Raw genomic sequence first — 27,776 nt, 5'->3', positions numbered from 1 at the left:
TAAATTCCAAAATCGTTTGTTTAAAATTCGAAACGTCTATCACACATGAATAATGAATAAAATGGACAAAACTGTTGGTTGATTAAAATTATACTCATATACAACGTCTCTAATCCTATAGCAGTGTAACTGAGTATAATCGGGTAATTTTATTAGTTGATATAATAAAATGCTAAATTGGACTATACACGTTATAGAGAAATGTGAAATATAGGTACTTATGATTTTTTAATTAATATTTCTCGAATTATCAATTTGTAAAGTCAACAAGCTAACATAATATTCAAATACCAAAATAAGTTATTGCAGATCGTCGGCCGAATGAATTAGTTCGATGCATGTGTAGATATTTTCATGTGTGCATTCTACACTGTTCATATGAGTTCAATATGTGTTATTGTATACTTATTTACATCGAACATCTACAGTATAGAATATATAGATGTACAATAGCAGTATTGTTCACTGTCTAAGGAGAATCGGTCCCTTCTCATAAAATGTAGTGGTGCGCCTGAAAACGTGTCCAGGTGGCCTACCCTCGGCTTAACCAAGTACACTCTGATTGAACGATTTATATATAATATATTTAATACGATACAAATGCGTTCGTTTCGTATAATACGTTATATTATTATAGTGTTATACGTATTTGCCTGTCTTAAAGAGTCATAGAGCAGCAATATAGTTCGTAAATTTTTTTTATTACCAATAGATAACCAAAAAAAATATATTTTATATTTACTTTTAAATATATGTATCAATTAGATATTAGTATTATAATTTTCATGAATAAAAATATGCAATCTAATTAGAGAGAAAAATAAAACTAACTATATATAATTTGCAGGATAACCAAATCTCATGCATCTAAATAATGGTTCATTAAAAGTTGACCTTTGTCAATGATAATAATTATGTCAATCACTAATTAAATAATTATTTAAAATGTTTAAATATTTAAGTATTTGACATTTACTGTTTGAGAAATATTTCAATCAATCACTGATTAGAACGAATGAACAAACAAAAATGAGATTATCTTTTACTTCATTATTTGACATTTAGAAGTATTTTCGCATATCATAGTTTTAATATCGTATTTAATAAATTATAAACATTTATACATATAATGTAAATATAATCACTTAATAATTGGAGACAAATTTAAAATATTATTTACACAGTGTTTTCGTACAATGCATGGATAATAATTATTATAATTATTACACTATGTTCAATGCATAAAAAATCATATCATCGCTATTTACTTAGATTCAATCACTACATATTTATTTAAAATAATGGTAAATGAGAGTATACAATAATATATATATATATATATAATATGAATCAAATGTATATATCGTTTTTCTGCGTATTCGTGTCTTCTTTTGACATCAATCGCTGCAGATGTCCCTGCGGTCGTTCGTTCCTCACAATACATTGTATTATACGCGTATTTTCCCTTTATATGATCTCAATATATACACGGCTTATAAAATATTTTTACACTATATAAAAAACAAAAGTAATTTAAACATGCTTGTTGCATCAGCACATTTTTTTTAAATTATATAATAGATCTTTCTACAGTCGGTAATAGAAAATCGTTTTTAGACTTTCTGCTGTAACAAAATTGTGACACTTTCAATTGTCCAATTTAATTTTTATTAAAATATAATATAGCAGAATAATATTTCTGTTTAAAAATTAATTTGGTGTAAAATTGTATTTTTATTATTTGACATATTGTGTGAATGCGTATATACGGTTTGTGGGCAAAGGGCAAAGTGTGTGGCACACATACACGGGTAAAATTAATTTACTTTGCACACAACAAGCCTTATCGTATAATAGACATATACTACATATTCCTTAGAATATAACCGACTAAAACACATGAAAAAATGTTTGTTTTACGGATACGAAAATGTAATAAACTAAATATCACACGCTAATTTGAAGTAATTTCAAACTGGACTTTATTTTACGATGATAATACCCATTATGTCTGTATATGGACGTAAAATAAAATTACCAACAGCGATTTACTGCAATACATGGGAATTGATTTTTTTTAACAAACAACTACGCTATATTAATTTTTAAATAAGAAATTTTATATATATGAAATCGTGTTCAGTGATAAAGATATTATTTTCCTTATATTCAACAGAATAAACTCACTATTATTTTTTATTTCAAATATCTCACCGTACCTACATAATATTATATTATCGGTTTTCTTACCGGGTCGTACAGGTATTTTTTGAAGTAAACTGGCGCCACACCAGTCGTGTAGGTAACTATTAATCTCTCACTCGATAACGGTCGTTTCCATATAAACCATATAAAATAAAGTACAACAAGAAGACAACAATATTTTCACAAGGTCTACTAACACCATAATTTATAATCTTTGATTGAAATAGCCATTTTTAAGGATAATATAATATATACATATCTCTCCCGGTTCTATTTAACGTCACTAAATACATGTACCGAATGCAATATAAACCTTCGTCAAGATTAAAAATTATATTTTTAAAAAATATATTACATCATTGAGTGCACGAAAACGATTATAAGGGTATATAATAATAATAATATAACAGCAATACTCTTCAGTATAATGGGCAATAAGTAATAACAGCCGTTAAATCCTAAGAAGAAGAAAACACATACTATAATATACTCATATTATGCCGATATGTTATACACTACTAACAAACTGCGTCGCACGAAAAACGAAAAAGGACACAACAAGTATTATTGTGTCAGGGTTCAAACAATAATTTTTATTTAGGGTCTTCTACAGAATACTGTGTTCGCAGCAGGACCCCACATGCTTAGCCTTTTGTGCACAGCTGCAATATTCTATCGCCATCGTCACAGATAAATGACCTTTACCGATTGTGCATTCCAAACTCGTTGAAAATAATCAGATACCTACGTCTTGCCCATAAATATACATATATTCGAAAACATATGGATTGTTAAATATTCAACAATTTTTTGAACCTTTAGTGATTAAAAATTATTCCATGATCCGCAACAATATTGTAGTATCATTATCTATATATATATATATAGAAATCTATATCTTCGTTAATAATATTGTCCGTTTAAAACTATAGTATTATATTAGTTAATTATTTTAATAGTTAGTTTTTAACGTCACCGGTCGTCGAGACACTAGATATTGTTATAGTATTATTATTAAAAATAAAAATTTCCCAGCACTAAATTTTCATTATCATTTATCAATATGCAATACATTATACGATAACCTAAAAAAAAGGTTCTGCATTGAAGAAAACGTTTCTCGTGTATACTAAAATTATGTGTAAAATAGGTAATGTGTGCTGCGTTTAAAAAAAAGGTTAAGAACCACCGCTCCTGATCATTATAGATATGTTACAAACACCCTAAATACAACTTTGCTATTAAATTTCATCGATTTGGTAGTGTGTGACTGGTATATTTAAAAAAACTATAATGTTAATATAATAATTTGTCAATAAAGGTACCTATATGGTGGAGATAATTAATATAATTTTTGTATGATCAAATAGAATAATCCAACATTTTACCAATAAAAATACATTAAACATGATAAATCCCCAACTGTTCGTGAGTTATACCTATATTTTCTTTACTGTATGCAAATTATTTTCCAACAATCATTGATTTTGAGTTATGACAGACTATACGATTTTATAAAATACTAGTATGATTTATACTTTTACTAAAACTTACAGTACTTGCATGTACTTATTATTGGAGTAATGAATTAATTCATTTACATGATTTCAGAAAAAAAAAACGCAAATAAGGTGGCTGTACCTACATTAGGTGTCAAGTGAATTACTGTATTTTGGATATTATGTTTTGTCCGATACTGACTGCTATACGCCTATACACATACGAGTATAACCGGTACCTATCGTGTATATATTATGGTGCAACGGAAGGAGGTGGCATTGCAATAAGTATTGTTTTTTTTTTTATTTTACTACTTGGAAATAAAATGGAGGAAGGAACTATAATACAACCAAGTAGGTATATCATAAATAATAATATTATACCTTTTATAATATTATGCTATTAAAGTTATCTATTTTATTTTTAGCATTTTAGTTGGTTGATGAAAGTATTTTTTAAACGATAAAAGTTTTAGGTATAATTTAATCAACACACTCGTCTTATTTTCGTAATATAGTACTGCGGTCACATATTTATGAACTATATACAACGACAACGCAATACGCATAGCAAGGTACACGCCTTACAGATCAGATAGGTTAATCAGCTGCTACATAAACTGACAAGCTACAGACAGTAGTCCGTTTGCGAACGATTCGAACTGTCACACTCGTTTAATTGATCTGTCGACAATATAATTAAAACAGTCTTATAAGTTATAGTTAGGGCTAGGATTTTAATGCCCTAAAAAATCTTAAAAAATGCAAAATGACTTAAAAAACTCAAAAAATGCATTTATATTTATTAAGGCTTAATAAAAAAATTTAAAAAAAATTGTATAATTAGTATTTTGTTATTGTACGTTGTAGTGTTGTACGTTGTTAATTGTTTTGTTTTGTTGTATTTCTATTTTCTTAATCATTCATTATAAAATAATAATTAAAAAAAAAATTGTTTAATATTTTAACTTGTTTTTGCTAGCCCATATTAACCAATAAGTATATAACAGCGATAATTTAAAAGGAAATTCTTAGCTATGATAAAATTGTTATCGACGATAATCGATTGTAGTGCTGTATAATTTATAAATCGTACCGTGGCGCGTCGGCAGTTAGCCGAAAATATCTTGTTCATCGTAACAATTTTCGTTCATAAGATGAACAAATTGTGAAAAATGCTCTAAAAATGCATTTAAGGTTAATTATGACAAAAAATGCAAAAAAATACAAAATAAAAATTACTTTAAATTAATCAGCATCGCCCAACACACATTTTATACTTATGGAGCAACGTTTTGAAACGCTAGAAAAAAAGATGCATTTGCATCAAAATCCCAGCCCTAGTTATAGTTAATAAAGTATTTTTATTTTACTCGATAGGTCCCTATAACTAAAAAAATATTATTTTATATTTACTCTATCATACATATTAATTAGTAATATAATTTTGATGAATACGGAATAAAAGCGTGCATTTTAACTGTTAAAGAAAAAAATAAAACTATATAATTTGGATGACTAAATCTCATATCGAAAACATCCCATTAAAAGTTAATCTTTGCAGACAATAATAATTATGTCGCAATCACTAATCAAATAATTGTTTAAGGAAATATTTAACATTTACTGTTTGAGGAATATTTCTATCAATTACTGATTAGAACGAATGAACAATATTATAACAAAAATGAGATTGTCCTCTATTTGACATTTAGATGTATTTTAAGCGGATATTGTTTAAATATCGTATTTTAATATAAAACAATAAACATATAATGTAAATATAATCGCTTAATAATTGGAGACAAATTTAAAATATTATTTACAGTGTTTTCGTGTATCTCACTGATAATACCTAATATTAATATAATTATCACAAATATCATCGCAACTTAGATTCAATAACTCACTATATATTTATTTAAAATAATGACAAATGAGAATAATATATCTCTATATATAAAAATGAATCCCTATTTTCCTTGGTCACGGTATCACGTGTGAACGGCTGGACCGATTTCGTTAATTCTTTTTTTTATTGTATTCGTAATTATCAGACAAAGTTCTTATGTAAGAAAAAATTAAGAAAGTTGCACGGAAAATTAAAAAAAATAATAAAAATTAAAAATACCTATACCGATTATTATTATTATTTTATTTTCGGTAACCATGGTAACAATTTTTTATTATTATTATTTATTTTCCCCGTTTTTGCAACATTTTTCACTGATGATTTGCTCCTATTGGTCGCAGCTTAATGTTATATAGCTTAAAGCCTTCTTTGACAAGTGGACTATCCAACACAAAAATAATTTTTCAATTTGAACCAGTAGTTTCTGAGATTAAGACACAATGATAAGCTGGCACATTATTGTATATCTTATCCACCATATTAAAAAAAATTGATATAACTTTGAAACTTAAGGGTTATAAATTATAAATTTACGTATACATCTCGCGGGATCCCCAATCCACCGCGAGTGGATTGTCTACCTGATAATATACTGCTCGTATAATCATAAGTCATAAAAGAGTCTTACGGGCGGAAAAACGCAAGTTGGGTCCCGAGATATTTAATAAAAAAATAATAAAAAAAAAACCCGTGTTGAGTCCGCGGTATTATGTATTACTAAATAATATATAATATTTTTATTTTTATTTTTTAAAATTATTCTAATTCATAATAATTTTTACATCCGACAATTACCTTAACGTAACAAAAAACAAAATTGTTGGGAAACATTCTAACCAACCTCCAAGTGGATGTCTCCTGGGTATAACGCAAATAGGCTAGTTCTAACTCATGTACTCAAAAAATCAATGATGATCATTAACTTGTTAAAAAGTTAATTTTTTAATTTTTTTAACTTAACTAGTTAGTTATTTTTGTTTTTAACTTATTAATTTATTCAGTTAAATTGTGTATTGTTTTAACTTAAGCTTTTTATAGTTAATTATCATTATGGTACAGTTAAGTTAATTTAATTTTTTTTGTGTATAGATGTGGCTTATAAGTTTCTAGTATAATAATGTACTATAATAAACATTTTAAGTATTATGTTTACACTGTGCTAAACACTTGGTAAATGTAAACCAATCTCATGACTGATTGAACAATGATAGTTCGAGACCCGCAATTTACACGATACATACGTACCAAAAATTTAGTGTGCAATAAGAAAATATTTTACAAAATTCGCATTTTAAAAGTGGTGCTTGGCACAAGTTTTTTGAGAATTAAAATGGTCAATGAAAATGTCTATAAGTTTTGAACACCGCTAAACCGAATATTAAAAAAAAAATTAATAATAATTGGCATTTTTAACGGGAAACGAAGTGCACGGGGTCAGCTAGTACAATATAATATGATTCAAATATTTAGATCGTTTTTCTGTGGTATATATAGGTACTACCAAAAAGTCCAGTACATATAATTAGGTAAAATAAAAATACGATGTTATACAATATACACAATCAAACTTCCAATTAGTATTAATATAAATTGTAACTAAATGATTTACCTGACGAAATTAATAAATAACCTTGTAGCCCGTAGCCTGTAGGTAGATACCAATATCGGCAATATTAAAAATATAAACGCTGCTTAGCTTTTGACTGCACGTAATAATAATAATATATATAAATATATATAATAATCAAATAGGTACAACTGTCCATTGTTTTTATCTTAATTATCTGGTGTCTCGAGTTTTAGGTACTCATTAGAGTCGTTGGACTATACATCCTATATTGTTAATATAGATAAAGATATCTATATTTGCTGGATATATCCACCGTGTGGCGTGTACCGCAGTGTACATACACCGTATGGGTAACCGAACGGACGAATAATAATTGTAGTTGTCAATAATTTTGTTAGTTTAATTCGAAATTTTGTTGGTCGATTAGTAAGTTGCTTTCGAAAGAAAAATGTCAGTAATTGTAAGTCAACAAAAAGTATACCAAAATAATTGTGGGTGGTTATTCATATACCTCCTATAGTTAAATAGGTAAGCTATTTTTTTTTTAACATTATATTGTTATGCATACATATTTAATATATACCTACCAGAAATTTTACTTCGCCATTTTGTAGGTTTAGGACTTTTCAACAGCGAACTTTTTATGCCTCGGATTTTTTTACCGTGATTCTTTTTCTGCGTATATTCGTATCTCCATTTGGCTGGGGCTATACACGGCGTTTTCCGTCGAATTGGAAATGCGTTGACTTGTATCGGAGTAGCTATACACGACGGACGTAATACGCCGCGTTTTTATTACTTCGGCTTTCGCTTATTATATTATTATATATTATTATTACATTATTATATTCCGCCGCGGAAAAAATCGCGGACTATTACGTCCATCGTGTAGAGTTACTTCGATATAAGCTAAGGCTGGGGCTATACACACGGCGTTTTCAGCCGCGTTTCGTACGCCGCGTTTCCCGTCGGATTAGCTATACCAGGCGTATCCGTCGAGCGTATTCCGCCGCGGATATCTGTACAATATCTAAAAAATTATGGTGCAAACTCGACGTTTTCCGTCACCGGTATAGCCCATCCTAATTTAAAATAATGTAAAATTAGGAGTTTGCGTTTTTATTACTTCGGCGTTCGTCCGCCAAAACGCAAGCCGGCCGTCGTTTTCCGTCGTGGATTAAAACGCGGCGTATTACGTCCGTTGTGTATTATAGCTACTCCGATATAAACCAACGCATTTTCGATTCGACGGGAAACGCGGCGTACGAAACGACGCAGAATACGCCGTGTATAGCCCCAGCCTTTGATATCAATCACTGCAGACGCTTGCGATAGTTCGTTCCCAAAAATTCATTGTATTATAATTTATAACATATACCCAGATAGCAATTATTTCAAACCACGTCATAATATTAAAATAATATTTAGTTATCGACGTGTTATTTTCCGTGTAATATTTTCATTTGGTTAAATTTATATCTAATATTTTCATTGAAATTTTCTGAAAACATTTAAATAATGTAAAATTAAAAATATAAATTAATATTGAACAGGTATTACATAACACACAGTAGGTACACACGATATATACACTATAATATTATTACAATATTACCTAATAACATTAATATAGTAAGTTTTAATGATATAATTTTTTTTATGTATCTTTTGTTCTTGGGTATAGATATTATTGCAATAATTAGTGAATTAATAACATTTTACTGCGACCAAAATTATTAATACAAATATTGTTGATCGTAAATCTATTTTGTCATGATGACGATAATATATTATATATAACTATTTTATTATATAACTATTATCTCCGTGTTTCGTGTGATACTTTGTTGTGTATAAATTATTGATTATACCTATATTATAATCGCAATAATAATAATTATTAGTGATATTTATTTATAAATTATTAAGTCGTAGTATGTTTTCGAAAAATCTCCATGATTCCCAATGATCGCAATTCACAGAACGCTTCGCGCTGTTATTTTTATTTTTGTGGTGTTTACCGAAATCCGCGATTATTATTTATTATTAATAGATATAACAGGGAACGATAATGCCGAATAGCAATAGCTGTTTAGTGCTTTACTGATTTCTCTGATTTTGTGACTTAAATTCTCGTCATCGTATGCACGTGAATTTGTGAACGTCGTGAACGTAGATAGGTAAATGAATTAAAGCACTGAATGCTGAATTACTCCGTTACTCGTTGAACGTAGTTGAGTATTTAATTATTATTATTTACTACTATTAAATATCTACATAATATTTATCGTTTACGAGCACTCGATCCGTTTAATTATTACAATTATATACATCATGTAGGTATAATATCTAATATTCAATGTGTCCTGGGAAAAATAAACGGCTGGTTGGCTACGTGCATAGAAATTAGGTTATTTTGGCTGCCGTCATATTATTACGAAAGCACTCTAAAAGTTGGATATCAAAAAAATAAAATAAAATAGCTGTGTATGTACACTTAAATAAATCATTACCTATGTATATGTACCACACATTTATTGATACCTACATCTTCAAAACTATTCAACTTCCCTATGTACCTAGTACCTACCTATTTATTTTTATTTTGAAGAGTATTTATTATGCTATCAAAGAGGTACGTCATAAATTAAAAATTAAATCAAAATTAACAAACAATTTTATTGAATAAAAAAATTGTGAAAATTGATCATTATTATATTTATCATTTAATGTTAACTTTATAGTTTTATACTTATTAACTTGTATTTAATTAAATATTAATTAAATTAATTGTTAATTTCTTGTGTACTAATGTTATTTGATAAATCATAAGCAATTAATTAAATTTTAAATAAAAATATGTACAGGTAAATAAAAGTCGAATAGTTTAAAAGACATATCAGAAAATATGTAGTAAGTATACCTGGGTTAAGATTTAAAATTGTCCATAACTAAAAAAATAAATCACTTCTTCCCTATATACATGTTATTGCATATTTTCTATTGTAATTTTAAACACCATAATTATAATACCTACCTATAATTTAGATTTTATTTAAATAGTTTAATTCTAAACATGTATAATAACAGTCAATCAAACGTATAAAACAATACCAACAGAAATAATAGAAACAGAAATCAAAATGAGTACCCATATTATATTCATGTGCCCATAGACATTAATGTTATATACGTAGAAAATCCAAAAATTAAAAAATGACTACATTCAACGAGATAATGAGTTGATGAATAGCCACGCGACGTCTTAGGGCCTACGATTGAGCAGTCGACTATGTTTTACGTGTAAAAGTAGATTAATTTACACAATTATCACCTATAACTTAAAATATTATTTCAGATTTTTTTCATAATCCTAAGTATATCGATGAGCTTAAAACGAAAATATTTTAAAAATTTTGGGTGAATGTATAAATTTTTACTTAAAATTTATATTTTTATATTATTTACTTATTTATTTTTGGTTGAAATTTTAATGCGGTGATTTTCACATAATCAAATCTAGAAATTAATATATTAAATGTAAATATTAATATTTTAATAAAACTTTTAGATGTATACACTTCACTACATATTATTAAACTGTAGAAGGTCAAAGACTAATGTTATAGACTATAGTTACGATTTACGAATACTTAGTAGGTTTTAATTATAGGTACTAATATATAGTATATTATAATATTATCAGCGATAATATTGTGGACGCACTTGGGCTATTATTAAAAGGTATAATACAATCATCGGAATGAACTCTGGCGACATCCTGTTTTAATAGCATAGGTACATTTATTTATTAGTTTATTTCAATTTAAATACTATTTAATAGTATCGCAGAACAGATTAATTATAATAATCCATTGTACCAATACATTCCCGGCGCGGCTATTGTAGCTGGAGAACATAGGTTAAGTTATGCCAAACCAATTTTGTCGGATCCCAAACGGCTCCCGTCTATTGTTTGCAGCTTATTTCCAAACGGCTCCCGTCAAAAAAGGTCTAACAAACAGGTAAATACCTAAACGGCTCCCGTAGAAAAAAATTAAATTAAAGCTCACTCATGTGTCACACACCTAAATTTTTTAAAAGAACTAGAGTTCATTAGGAGAAAAATTTTCATCTGGTGAAATAACACGTATGGATTAGGTATATAAAAAATTGCGAAATATATATTTTTTTTTTATACTTCTACTTATATGTATAATATACCTACATTGTACATATATTTTTTATTATTTTTTTAACAGCAAAATTTAATATTATTTTAATAAAAAACTCTCAATTTATGATTTTTCTGTATAGGTTTTATAATTTACTCAATTTACACCAACAAAAGTTTACCACACCTCTTTTGAGACAGTTTTAAGTCGGTATGAAATGAAAATGAACTTGTGTTGTAAAATCCGGAGCCGTTTGGAAATTGATCTTTTTACAAAACGGGAGCCGTTTAGGAAAATGGTAGCCGAATGGGCTACGACCACCACTTAATGTTTTTTCAATTAACGTATTGTGCAAATCAGCGGACAAATTAATCGCCTCCGTATCGTTGTAGCGGGGAGAGTTCAACGAGCGTCATCGCATGTAACGTGTATGATGATTCATTCGGCACGCCGCATTACTAGCGCTATTACAATCATTGTCATTAACTTATTGTTGTCGAGTGCTGACCATTTTTTTCATTTCATTCCGCGAAATCGTGTTGAACATCATTGTCGATATTTGTAATACAGTCTTCCTGCTACTTACCTCTTTTATTTATTTATTTATTTTTTTTTTTTTACAACATTTTATTACGCCAGTTCTCATCGCGTGTGCAACCTTCTCCTTGTTAAAGACCATATAGTTATAACTATAATCCATCTCAAGGATACTCCTGTTCGAGCAACCACTCGTGGAATTATATCTATTAATTCAGGTAAGATTATGAAGTTTAAACGAACGTTTCTCTTCTCTATGCGTCCAAATGTCCAATACAACTCATCGTTTCTCTTTACTTATTTGCTTTAACGCGAACGTGTTAGTTGATATTTCTACTGACGAATGCTTTAAATTAAAATTTATTAAATAGGTACTTATTATTTAAAAGATAATTATATTTAGAATTTAATTTAATTTTTAATATACATATAGTACCTATCTTAATTTAAGTTAGTGTTGGAAAAGAATCAATATTAAAACTTTTTTTACGCATAATAGCTTAAGAGAACGTTATACTAGCGTGTGTTATCTCCGTCTTTCCCACGTATAATATGGCAAATTTTCGTTCACCAGTTTCAAAAGTATGCTGTTAGTTTTGATATTATATGTATATAGAGTGAATTGATCTATTATAAAATTTAAAGGTAAAATTAGTATCTATAGGGCCTCACGTAGACTTTTATTGATATAGGTATACCTAATTATTTTAAGTAAGTTATGACCTTTTTGAAACTCAACTTTTTCAAATGATCATATTATGTCGTACGTGTATAAGACGTAGACAATACAAGCTGGCTTGCGTTTTGGCGGCCGAATCCGAAGCAATAAAAACGCGGCGTATTATACATCCGTCGTGTATAGCTATACTCCGATATAAACCAACGCATTTTTAGTTCAACGGAAAACGCGGCGGATTACGCCGTGTATAGCTCCGGCCTAAGGCTGGGGCTACACACGGCGTTTTCCGCCGCGTTTCCCGTCGGATTAGCTATACAAGGCGTATTCGTCGAGCGTATTCCGCCGCGGATATCTGTACAATATCTAAAAAATTATGGTGCAAACGTGACGTTTTCCGTCACCAGTATAGCCCATCCTAATTTAAAACAATGTAAAATTAGGAGTTTGCGTTTTTATTACTTCAGCGTTCGTCCGCCAAAACGCAAGCCGGCCGGCGTTTTCCGCCGCGGATTAAAACGCGGCGTATTACATCCGTTGTGTATAGCTACTCCGATATAAACCAACGCATTTTCGATTCGACGGGAAACGCGGCGTACGAAACGCGGCGGAAAACGCCGTGTATAGCCCCAGCCTAAGGTATCTATTAAATTTGATTTTAGTGATAAATCATTGCATACAAAAATGATTTTTTTTTACAATTGTTTTGTAATATTGTGTTGAGATAAAAATTTATTTATTGAAATTGGAAAAATTTTAATTAAATACACTTATTATATTATAGGTACTGGGCTTGTTAGAGCAATCCTTATTTGTCAAAATTAATTAAATTTTTAGCTTAAATCGACTACTGTTTACATTAAAAAATTTACCTAATATATAGGATGTGTGTTTCATTAGCTTAAAAAAAAACAAAGCAGCAATACCTAACCTAATTCATCATTGTACCTATTTTGTTTTGATTTTATCCATCATATAAATTTAACTCGCATAACTATAATGTTGACTTTGACATGCATTATGCATCATAAAATATCGAATTTGCTATATTTGCGAAGTAGGTACAATATGTTTGTAGTGAGTTCCAAACTCGTAATTTTTTAATTAGAAACTAGGTATATTATTTAAAAACTAATAAAGATTTTTTTTTACTGTTATTGTTCATGAAATGCAGTATATTTAAAAAAAAATATTATATAAATATAAAAATATTAAATATTTTTTAATATAGTTAAAATTGGCAAAATGTGTCACTTTTGGCATGGTGCCATAGGTTTGTTATTTCTTATGTTTATACCTACCTAAATTTATTGCAAATATAAAAGTAAAATTTAATTTATTAATTTATGTAAAATACACGTTTCTTAATAATTAAACGCGCTAATATACGTCAACTATAGTTTTTGTAATAATAGATAATAGTGTTTTCTTTCTCCATTAAGTAGTAAATTAAAATAACCCATGTACCTATGTTCAAAAATATGTATATTATTATTTATTATTATCAATAAATTTTCTTTATTGTTTTATAGGATTTATTATAAATATGTCAGAAGAATTAGACCAAGTAAATATGAAAAACACCTCTCTTTCTGTAGAAGAATCTGTGGTTATTCTTCAAGAAACCCCTCCGTCTGTCGGTATACAGGAAGTTTCAACAGAAGTCATCCCTCCTGAAAACGATCATCAAGTTCTTTTGACGGAATCAGAAATAAAAAAAGAACCTATATCTGAAGACGATCCTGAATGGAATGATTATCAAGTATATAATATAAACCATGAGTTAGATATGAACCCAGTACCGTGGTCTTATTCACTTTTAAGACTGTTTGAAACAGAAAACCGTGAAAATCTAAATGAATTAGACCAAGTAAATATGAAAAACACCTCTCTTTCTGTAGAAGAATCTGTGGTTATTCTTCAAGAAACCCCTCCGTCTGTCGGTATACAGGAAGTTTCAACAGAAGTCATCCCTCCTGAAAACGATCATCAAGTTCTTTTGACGGAATCAGAAATAAAAAAAGAACCTATATCTGAAGACGATCCTGAATGGAATGATTATCAAGTATATAATATAAACCATGAGTTAGATATGAACCCAGTACCGTGGTCTTATTCACTTTTAAGACTGTTTGAAACAGAAGACCGTGAAAATCTAAATGAATTACCTCACTATGTACCAAAGCGCTACTCTGCCAGGAAACCAAAACGACGATGTTTATCTGTTCCAAGATATATGAAATTATTAACGGAACCTAAAATTCCCATTGGCGCTACAACTATGTTTGATACCGACAGTGAAAGTGATAATGATGGTGACTATTCCAATAAATTAAAAACTAATCTTAAACGTAAAAGAGACAGTCTGGTATTGGAAAGTATAATTAAAATTGCAGCTAAACAGTAAATTTTCTTTTGTACATAGTTCTGAATTGTTTGTGTAAGTTAAGTGAGTATATTTTTGAATAATTATGTATGATTAAATTTAAAGTGTCGTTTTTATTATTTCTAGTTATTTTTAAATGTTTAATATTTTTAATTATTATTTGTTTATAATATATCTTAGTTGTTGTATGATTAAATCTTAAGTGTTGTACCTATATATTATTTTTATTTATTCTTAAATTTTTAAAATTTTTAATTATTATTTGTATACCTATAATATATCTTAGTTGTCATGTATTTTGTCATTTTTCTAAATTTTCAATATTATTACATAATTATTATTACTTACTGTAGGTTACTATATTGTTCAATAATAACATTTTAAAGGATTTTTATCAGTTTATTAGTAATAAAATCAAAATAAAATATCTAAATAATTCATGTATTTATATAATATTAGTAACAACGAAAACATTAATTGAATTCCTAGGTGTGTATTAACATTTTTAATTATTATTTTGATATAATATATTGTAGTTATTGTATGATTAAATCTTAAGAGTTGTACCTATATATTATTTTTATTTATTCAGTTATTCTTAAATTTTTAAAATTTTTAATTATTATTTGTATACCTATAATATTATGTCTTAGTTGTCATGTATTTTGTCATTTTTCTAAATTTTCAATATTATTATATATTTATTATTAATTACTGTAGGTTACTATATTGTTCAATAATAACATTTTAAAGGGTTTTTATCAGTTTATTAGTAATAAAATCAAAATAAAATATCTAAATATTTCCTGTATTTATATAATATTAGTAACAACGAAAACATTAATTGAATTCCTATGTGTGTATTAACATTTTTAATTATTATTTGTATACCTATAATATTATGTCTTAGTTGTCATGTATTTTGTCATTTTTCTAAATTTTCAATATTATTATATATTTATTATTAATTACTGTAGGTTACTATATTGTTCAATAATAACATTTTAAATGGTTTTTATCAGTTTATTAGTAATAAAATCAAAATAAAATATCTAAATAATTCATGTATTTATATAATATTAGTAACAACGAAAACATTATAATTGAATTCCTATGTGTGTATTAACATTTTTAATTATTATTTGGATATAATATATTGTAGTTATTGTATGATTAAATCTTAAGAGTTGTACCTTTATATTATTTTAATTTATTCTTAAATTTTTAAAATTTTTAATTATTATTTGTATACCTATAATATATCTTAGTTGTTGTATGATTAAATCTTAAGTGTTGTACCTATATATTATTTTTATTTATTCTTAAATTTTTAAAATTTTTAATTATTATTTGTATACCTATAATATATCTTAGTTGTTGTATGATTAAATCTTAAGTGTTGTACCTATATATTATTTTTATTTATTCTTAAATTTTTAAAATTTTTAATTATTATTTTGATATAATATATTGTAGTTATTGTATGATTAAATCTTAAGAGTTGTACCTTATATTATTTTAATTTATTCTTAAATTTTTAAAATTTTTAATTATATATGTTCTTAGTTATAAATTAACTTCTATAAGTTGTTAACTATGAGGTGTTATATTTTATACAACTCTATATTTTCCTAATTTACGAGATTTTAAAAAATCTAACTCGATTTCATTTGGTTTGACTTTTTTTAATTTTTTTCGGTCAAGCACATTTGTATTTGTGTAGCCTGTAGTAGGCGGGTACCATTTCAACCGATTGGTCATCAATGAAGCTTACAACTGACCACATGTCAAATACCTAGTAGTATATTTACAAATAGGTATACTGAAACTAAATATAATATCTATAAATAAATAAGAATATTATTGAATATAATATAACATAATATTGAGTACTTAAAAAAATGAGAATTTGTCTATTTTAGATGAAAACTATAAATTAAGTAGGAATATTCTATTTAGATAGGTATGTTATTTTTATAACAAAACAAAAACACATTATGTAAATATAGATATAATAATTATGTAGGTACATTGGTTTTTATTAATTTTATATAACAAAATTAAATTTTATAAAATCAACAAAATTCTAAGTTGTGTTAACAAAATTTCGATCAACGCCATATAAATATTAGTATATTAACTAAATTGACAATTTATTAAATCAAATTATTTGTCAATTTTTATTTCAACAAATATCTAAATCTTACTATCAATAATAATTTTGAATATAAACATTGATACCTACTGTAAATTTGATTTATATTTTTGTTAAAATTACCGGTATTTTTGGTTCAGTGTGGTATTAATTTTTTAACAAGTTATATGGGTGTCTTTTAGATTCTTAGTGAAGCGCGGAATGTATTGGTTTTACAATGATGTTTATTTCTTTTTTTCCAGTAAACAATTTTTCTCCTTCTAACTTTACTCAAAAGTATTAAATGTAGTATTTTTCTGAAAGGTAATGTTCTTGAGCTGATACTTTAGAGAGGTCATTTTTCGATTTTCTCAATAGTTATTTAATGCCACGGGAAAAATACTGAAAAATTACGAAAAAACGGGATTTCAATTTCTAACGCTTTGTTTAATACCATAGAAACGAATAATATTTAAATATTTAATGAAATAAAAAAGATTCTTTCGTTTGCTCAAATTTTTTTTCGAATCGTTTTTTATCGAATGCAACAATGTCTAATAATAATTGCATTCGAATTGAATACTGCAAAAATACACTATCCTGTCCGAGCTGTGGCGTATATACAAAGGGGGTGTTTGGTGGATATGACACCCCTCATGAGCCGTATCATGTATTACATTATTATTACATATATTATAATACAAAAAATATACATTATTATATACATAATAAAATAGGAACATAGGTAAATCGTAAATACTATATGAAATATTAAAATAATATGTATATATATTAATTAATTAAAATAAAAGTTTTAGTTAGTACGTATTATACATAATATTTAATGTTTATAATTAACACCCCCCTTCAAAAAATCCTAGCTACGCCATTGTGTCCGAGGACCGAAGGGACGATATGGACAAACTTCCTCTCGCAATGCTGACCTACTTTTTAATATATTATATTTTATAATTTATAGTAGTAATTATAAACATTTGTCTATACATACCGAATGCAAATGCCTATAATTACTTAATAATTGGAAAAAATTAAAAATATTAGGTATTCACACGGTGTTCTCGTGTAATGTACGGTCGATAATTATTATAATATTATTATAACTACATTATATTCAATAGATATACATATTATAAGATCACATCATCGCAACTTGGATTAAATAGCTGTAATGTATATTTATTTAAAATAAAGACAAATATCAAATGAGAATATATAGTTTTCAGTCATATAGCTTATATTTATTAAAGTCGGATTCACAGCTATACGTCGTCATGGTGTTGTCGTGTCCAAGAGTGGGGAGCTCGGACGAACTTCTGGTAGTTTACGGTTGGTGAGCAATACAATAATTACAACAGCCATTCAGAATACATAATATTATAGGAACACGCATATATGTAGACGACGACTTGTTAACATCACGGCTTAAATTTAAAGTAATCGGTAGATACACCGTACACGGTATAAGTGTTAAGAATATAAAATTAAATAACTATAGTTTAAAAGCATTAATTGTTGAACTAGAAATAATATCAACCTACTTTTTGTTAAAATTTAATAATTAAAAATTACTTTATTGGTATTGCTATATAGTGAAAACTGTTTTTAACGAATCTGAAGGGACCAAGAGATTTCTTTCGTTAAACAGAGTTTTCGTAATAGAGAGAGTTTAAAATATCAAAATGTTAATTATTTATGTATAAAGGTATACCATATGTACCTATTTATGTATTATTATTTATCATATAGGTACACAATATTATTTTTATATTACATGCGAGTAGTTAATTACATATTATTTATAATATTTTATTGAAATATAATTATAATTATTAGGTATACTAAATATTTAAATTATTACTTGTTAATGAAACAAGATAATGAAAGAATATATTATTATATTTTTAAATTTCGGCATTTATGCCGATTTACCTTAATAATTTATATTAGATACTATAACATGTAAATTGTATAAAATATAAAATATACCTATAATATTATTTTGTTTTTGGGAGTGACTAATATGCTATAAAGATTGAATCCACTAATGAGTTATATAGCAAACCAACCATTATTATGTAATGTTGACGTTATAAAGAGTTTTTCGTTGTAAAGAGTTTCATTATAAAGAGTTTTCACTTTATATTATATTGTATAATGTTATTTACAATATATTATTATTTAATGATAAAACAACATTTTGTTGTCTCTAACTGACCACCCTGTAAATATAGTACACTTTGCGTCACACGTTTCTGAGACATCGGCATCTCTATATTTACCTATAATATAATTACTCAGTGGCGACTGGCGGCTCATGTGCTTTGAAAGTGGGAAGGCGATATAAAATTACTTATTTATGGAAAGTATCGAACACAAATAATATTAATAATAGTTAATTAATTAAAGCCATTTAATACATATACCTTTTTACATAAATTATTTATAGTTATTATGTCACGAAAGTAAATGATGAACACACGCAAGTTCGGAATCCGTGCACATAACGGGTGATTATAGCCCCGGCCGACAGTATCATTAATGTGTTTCCCCTTCTTAGTTTTTGTATTTCGATCATTGTTATGACGAGCGACTTTTAACATCGCCCAAGCATCGCATTCGCTGCTCGTGGGTCCCAGAAAATTGTTATTGGTTATCGATGAGTGTAAATATATAGGAAACACAACTTTTATTTATAAGTTTTTGACAATATTATACTACAGTATAAATTTGAAATTTGATATTAAACTTAGATATAAATTAGTAATAGTAATTAGTAATAAACGATAATTTTAGTAGGGGGCAATCGCCCAATCGCCTCTAGGCCCTAATCCCTACCTACGGGCCGCCACTGTAGTATTACTCAAATTATTTTAATAAAATTGGTTAAAAAATTAGCGATTTAAAAATCGCTATCGGAAATATGCGATAAGCTTAGTTAAATTATACCTACCTAGATATAAATTTTGGCTGTTGCCTGTTAGTTCGTAATTGATTGTGAAAATGAGAAACGAGCATAATATACTTTTAATAATAATAATAATTTGTAATTTAAAATGTAATCATAAAAATTGTAATTAAAAACTGAATTTTTGTATAGAATACATATTTGTAAGACGTACTACACGAATGTGGACGACAAGATTTTTGAAAAATATAGGTACCTAATACGCGTAGACCGCTGCAAAAAAAGGTTATGAAGACCCCTATATAGCTGTTCTAAAATATTCCTTTTTACCCTATAACTTAAATAATAAGCCGGTTTCAGATTTTTATTGTAATTTGTAAATCATAATATAAAGTAACCCATGTATATACCTAATATTAAATCATGGTTACAGGTAATAAGGTTAGTAATTTATCTGATTTATCACATAGGTAGTTAATTAGGTATTATATGGTTTAAAATATTAAAGAAAATCGTAATATATACTTTGTATCACCGTGCTTTATACTTATAGGTATACCTATACTTTATCATATACATATACAACAATCAATATATCTATCTATTATTGAGGTATACAATACACATATAGGTATATACAATACTATGAAATATATACATTATTATCCGACCTTAAAAAATGTCCAGGCTTCGGGTTTTTAATGCTCACCATAAAAAGTAACCAAAGTATAATATTACCTTTACCTATTATATCATGGTTAGGTTACGAGTTACGAATAATGTATATTATACATGTAATAATTTTCGCGGAAGTAATGCGAATAAGCTGTTCTCGTGGCACTATCGGTTCAAACTGAAAAAAAAATAGTATATAATAAAATAATTACAGTGCTGTTTAATATTTTTATAAGCATACTTTATACTTATAAATTTATAATAAAAGATAATTATTATTTATTTTATATTCTGAACACTAATACCGTGTACGGTGTACCTACCAATTTTAGCCGTGTTAAAAAATCGTCTTCTGTTATGCCGTGTTCCTAATATCGTATTCTGATTGGCTGTTGTAATTATTGTATAACTCACCAACCGTAATCTTTCATAAGTTCAGCCGAACTCCCCTCTCTTGGACACGGCATGACGACGTATAACTGTGAATCCGACTTTAATAATATAAGCTGTACCTAGGTAGGTATGCCTGAAAACTATGTATTCTCATTTTTCATTATCTTAAATAAATATATATTTGATATAGCCATTTAATCTATAAATTGTTATGAAGTGATTTTATATGCACTGAATACCTATAATACAATTATAATTTGTAATATAGATAATTTAGATAATTATCAACCGTTAACCTAACCTCGTACAAGAACACTGTGTAAATAATAGATAGGTACTTTATATTTTTCTCCAATTATTGAGTAATTATATTTACATTATATGTATAAATGTTTATAACTTATAATTTATAAAATATGATATTAAAACGATATCCGCTGAATAGAAGTATAGAAGACAATATCATTTTTTTTTATAATATAATTATTCATTCGTTCTATAATCAATGATTGACAGAAATATTTCTCAAACAATTCATTTTAAATACTTAGATAGGAGTATAAACTTTAAATGGAAAATTGATACGTATAATAAAGTAATTAATATAAAATATTAGTTTTTTGGTTACCTACCTATCGAGTAAAATAAAAATATACTTTACTATAACTATTAGACTACTTTAATCATATTCTCTAGAGATTAATAAAACGAGATATTATTATTAAATATATAGGTACCTACCTATTATGATGGTATTTTAAGGTTCACATATGTTTTCTGTTCCAAAAATCGTTTTTCATAACAGTGAGAGGTAGGTATACCATTTAATTTAAATTTTTATAAACTCATCATTATATACAGTCACCTATATATACGGCTATATTTGAGACCAGCGTGATACCTAAGGCAATCCAGAGCGGTACTAAGTAATTAGGCGGTTAACGTGTACTTTATAGGATGATAAATGATAATTGGTAAAAATAGTAATTTGTACGGGATAAAATATATTTATACCTAACCCTTATTAATAAACCGGGTTTTGCCAGTTGAAGAAATATCTAACGAAATAGTTTTTAGGTATGTAAGTAATTCACTTTTACTCAAGATCTATATTTGAATATTTCCATTACTATAATAATATATCTTATTTCAACTCAACACAATATATTAGTGGAAAAAATGGTACCTGTACCTAATATAATAAATAAATAATAAAAAAAATTTCATTTCATAAATTGAATTTATTAAATAATTATCACTTAAACATTTTGTAAATTCTACTAATCCAATTTATTATTAAAATTTAAAAATAAATTATTTATTAATTTTATAATATTTTTGTATAATTAATAAAATTAATATTATGTCTTATGGCCAGACCCACAAAATTCGTTTAAAATCAATTATTATATATACCTAATTAAATATATTCCTCAAATAGTCAAATAACTTAATATAAATACTTAAATATTTAAGCCATTATATGTTTACGTAATAATTAGTGATTGATATAATTACAGAGGAACCCCTCTCGTCGATCGTCCGTCACTCATGTTGATCCAACCATGCTAAGTAACCTATACTTATTATCGATATGAATACTTTAAAAATATGTACATTTAGATCAAACATTTTAGTATATATGTAATATACCAGGCGTGGATCTAGAGGGTTAAAAAATAATTAAATAATTTTAATTTTGAATATTGGAATCCAGCTGTTATTATTTTAAAATTTTTATTATAAGTTTTAAAATTAATTTTATTAAATTTATAATATATAATATACATGTAGTAATCGTGCATGGAGAATATAACAAAACAACATTATAATATTATATATCTGCTCTTAATGATAAGTTTTTCTACAATGAGGAGAATTAAAACATATAATATATACAACATATCGGAAAACGTTTACTTAACCAAGCTCTGCTATCAATTGAAAGAAAAAAGTGAAGAGTTATTATTTAAGTGCATCGCACGAGAACACAGTGTAAATAATATTTTATGTTTTTCTCCAATTATTTAGTAATTAGGTATAGGTACCTAGATATTTACATCATCGTCAACATGTATAAATGTTTATGATTTACAAAATAGATATAAGAACGATATCCGCTGAAAATACGTTTAAATGTCAAGTAGAGCAGTAGAGAACAAACTCATTTTTGTTATACTAATATTGTTCATTCGCTCTAATCAGCGATTGCTAGAATTAATATTCTTCAAACAATTAGATAATTTTAAATACTTAAATATTAAAACAATTATTTGACTAGTATTTGACATAATTATTAATTATTATTGTCAAAGATTAACTTTTAATGGAAAATTTTCAATATGAGATTTGGTTATCCAAATGACCTATATAGTTTAATTTTTCTCTTTAGCTAAAATGCACTCTTTTTGTCTTTTTCTTCTTTTATGTATGATCGAGTATTAGAGTAAAATATATAAATTAAATTTTTTTAGTTACCTGCAGATACCTTCCTATATTGAGTACCTAAAATAAAATTACTTTACTAACTATTATATGACTTCTTTAATCACTTTAATTATATCGTCGACAAATCAATAAAACGAGTGACGTGTGGTTTGTAGATATCGTTTGCAAACGGATAGTAACCATCGTTGTCAAAGGTCAAAGACGTTAACGCAATGCTATACGAGAATAAGATGAGTGTGTTGATTAAATATAGGTACAGGTTGTATGGTATACGAAATACTATCGTCAACCTATACTGTAATGATAAATATAAGTAAGATATTAGATAGGTAACTTTAATAGCATAATATCAAAAAGCATATATTAATATATTATTATGAAATAAATATCATAGCAGTGATACATCATATTTTAGTTCAAATTTAATATACCCATTGGCCATTACAGTGACCATACTAGTTAAATATTTAAATACTTATTGTTATATTTTGTATAGAAAAATATTAAACACAAAATTTTCAAACGAGATTTTTAGTTAAGTTTATCTATCTATTATGAAAAAATTGCTTATCGTCCATGAAATGACGTGACGATTATAAATATTGTTGCCGACAAACAATATTTAAAGATATCATACAGAAAAATAATAATTTCCGTACATCGTACATCTATTTGCGATTTGCCTATTTATAGTGTACAGTATCATAGCACTGCGAGTGTCGGCGACACCCTGAATCACAGTATTCTACGATCAACAACCTACACACACATACACACACACTCACACACCATTACTCGTAAACTCGTTATTCGTTAATAATCGTTAATAGTTACGTTTGTATTTACTCTTTAGTCTCTACTCACTAGAAATTATATTAATTTTATTGTAATGAACCGTGAGTCCTGACTAGAATTGTTTTGAAATACGCTTTATATTTTTATATTAAAGACGCTTTACTGCTTGGCATGTATCACAAAAATGAACCAATTCTTCCGTGGAATATTTAAAATATTCATTATAAAGTTTTTAAAATAATAAACAGTTGCGAGTTGTACACTACGTAAAAAGTATCTTGCAAATATTACATTTGTCGAAGACATATACAACATACTGCTGATTCATGTGCCCCATGAAATTTGAAAGCAAGTAGGTATATAACGGATAATTCTAAATTCATATTTTTTATTAGTAGGCAATTGTAGCAATTGTCCTGTGGGCTTTCTTAGTTCTGAGATACATAGTAGGTATGACAGTACAAATTAAGTCGAATTGTGAAAAAAATTAAGAAATAAAGTACAAATAAATAAATATAATTGTATTCTTACTTATAAATAAAGTTATCCAATTATTTATACTTGGCATAATAATACATTTTCATAATACAACTTTACTAAACTATACATAGGTAGGTATAGTAACCAGTAGGTAGGTAGGTCCAAACGGTCTTGAAACATTGAAACATTGAGCTTCTAAGTTTTGTTTTGATGAAACTTAAATTAGAAAAATGTCTCTGACACACACAACTTGTAACTGAGATGGTAACCTATTAATTCTTTTATAACTTTATACATAGGTATTTTTAAATATGGTATATCTCTCAGAATCAGCAAACTACTTTATCCAATCTTCTCATTATTATTAATATTTTAATATGAAGAACACATGGTAAAACCTTCCAATAATTAAAACTTTACAAAAAATTAGCACTATAAAAATTGTCAATTGTACCTACTCCTAAGGATGTTGTATATTAAATAAATTATTTATTTTGTTATTTATTGATTTTGTACTGTTCATTATTTATTATGTTTGATTATAATTGCCTAAATGTTCTAAAATGAATAGGGATAGGATAAACATAGTAATATCAAGTCTTTTAGAGAATTACTAGCTACTTCTACTGCTATTTCAATAGATGTTAAAAGAAAAGTCAACGCTGAAATCTGTGATAATTCCGATGTAATACTGTTCAGATATCAATACTTAATTGTTCGAATTGTAAAAGTTTAACTTCTCATGGTACAGTTGACTATATCGCTTAAGAAGCTTATGTGTGCAAATTAAAAATAATGAAATGAGCATATTAAATTTTTTTAATGATAGTTAGACACAATATTAGAAAACAATGCTATTAAGTTATTATGACAATTATTTTATATTTTATTAAATTATTTTAAATTTTTACCATCCATTAACATTTTTTAAATTATATACAAATGACAAATGACAATTATTTTATTTTATTTAGATTATGATTATATCTGATTATGTACCTAAATCATAATAAAAATGAATAACCAAACCATATTAAATTTGTGATAATACAATTTTTTAGATACTAAGATATCAACACCAGTTTTAAGATGAAGTCAAATGTCAATGACTTTTATTACAGTATAGGTAGTATTATAGTACATACTATAATCAGTATAATCTCTTATATTTCAAATGTTTACTTATACCAGTTATACCTATAGTTTAAAATATTTGGTGTATTATTATTTATTTTATTAAATATTATTAAGATATAAAAGAATATACAAATTTTTATCGAATATTTTATATAATATATTATATTATACATGGTTATAATATATGGTTATACCTATGTCAAAAAAAGTTTTACATAATTATATTGAAATAAAGGTAAATTACAAAATTAAAAAAAAAAAAATGTTTGATTATAATTCCCTACTAGTAATATTAGTACCACCTATATTAATTATTTTTACCTAAATGTTCTAAAATTCATAGGATAAACATACTAATATCAAATCTGTTAGAAAATAACAAGCTCCTGCTATTACTATTTGAATAGATGTTAAAAGAAAAGTCAACACTGAAATCCATGATAATTCTGATGTAAAAAAAAAATAAAATATTTTAATACTGTTCAGATGTCAATACTTAATTGTTCAAATCGTAAAAGTTTGACTTCTCAAGGTACAGTTAATTTAGTATAGTAATATAATATAGTGTGTACGTGTATTTCTACGTTAGTAAGTCTTAGTCATTAACTTAGATTGTATTTTACAGAAGACGTTGATCAAATGATTTTAGACGTTATAATAAATGCATATTTACCATTTAATGTGGTATCTCATGAGAGTTATAAAACAATTATTTTTAAAGGTTACCTAATCTAGAAAAACTATTTTATGTCACCAGCTTTGAATAAAACGTTTAGATTATAGCTATAATGTTTGCTTTAATAAATTGAAGCTTTGATAAAGTTAAATTTGGTTGAATTTGTATCATCAACAGCAGCTGTTTAGTTTTCATTTAAAAGGTAATTTTAACATACTTATACATTTAATATAATTTTCAGTACTCATTTAGTATGTGACCAACCACTTACCAAGTGAAAATTGAGCTTAGTATATGACCTATAGGCTCAAATTCAGTTTTTGATTTGGAAGGACTTATTACATATTTTAAAATTCTCAGTAATACTGGTATTTCGGTAGCGTTTCCAAATTTGTACTTGGCTTACAAAGGTATTTGTACTTTACCTCCAACGTCAACAAGTGCTGAAAGGTGTTTTTCTAAATTTAAATTAATCAAAACCAATCTTTGCTAAATAATGTCAGAATCTAGACTTGACCATTTAATGTTGGTATCATGTAACATTGATATTGATATACCAATAGATGAAGCTATTAATATGTATGGCTCAAGATCAAAACTGCTACAATCAGTGCTTTTATTTTATTAAGTTGAATTTATATTTATACCACATTATCTCTTAAGTTTATTTGTATATGTAATAAAAGATATTGTATATTTAAATATTTAAAATTTAAAATTGTAGTAATTCATCAAACTTCAAAATAAAATGCCGGAATAATTATAAATATATTTTTTTAAGCTATGAAATTTTCTGTAAGAAAAAAATTATAACAAACAAAGTATCTACTTTTCATTTTTATTTGATTCATTTTGAAATACATTGTATATGTTTTATTGTTTAATTTACAAAAATTAAGTAAAAAAATCATAACAATGTATGTGTGTGTATGGGGGGAGGGGGGTGTCTATATATTGTCTTGCATCACTAAATATTACACATTCAATCCCAACTGCGCCTTTCAAAGCGAAGACGTCCATGTTCGTCTAATACAATCATATATTCCGATTGAAATTCCGATTGAATCAGTTCTAATCTTCTCGGAATCGAATCGATTGTCGTTGATGAAATTTCTTGGACTTGTACAGGTTCTAAAAGTTAACAACAGAATT

At 26.8% G+C, this 27,776-nt stretch overlaps 1 pseudogene; it reads left to right on the top strand.

Annotated features, from left to right (window-relative positions):
• Positions 1 to 24,502: 24,502 nt before the first annotated feature.
• Positions 24,503 to 26,448, top strand: LOC126552513 (uncharacterized; annotated as a pseudogene).
• The last annotated feature ends 1,328 nt before the right edge of the window (positions 26,449 to 27,776 follow it).

The sequence above is a fragment of the Aphis gossypii genome, chromosome X, assembly GCF_020184175.1.
Source record: "Aphis gossypii isolate Hap1 chromosome X, ASM2018417v2, whole genome shotgun sequence".
Lineage (NCBI taxonomy): Eukaryota > Metazoa > Arthropoda > Insecta > Hemiptera > Aphididae > Aphis > Aphis gossypii.
Note: the sequence above shows the minus strand (reverse complement) of the source record. Positions and strands in the feature narration are given on the sequence as shown.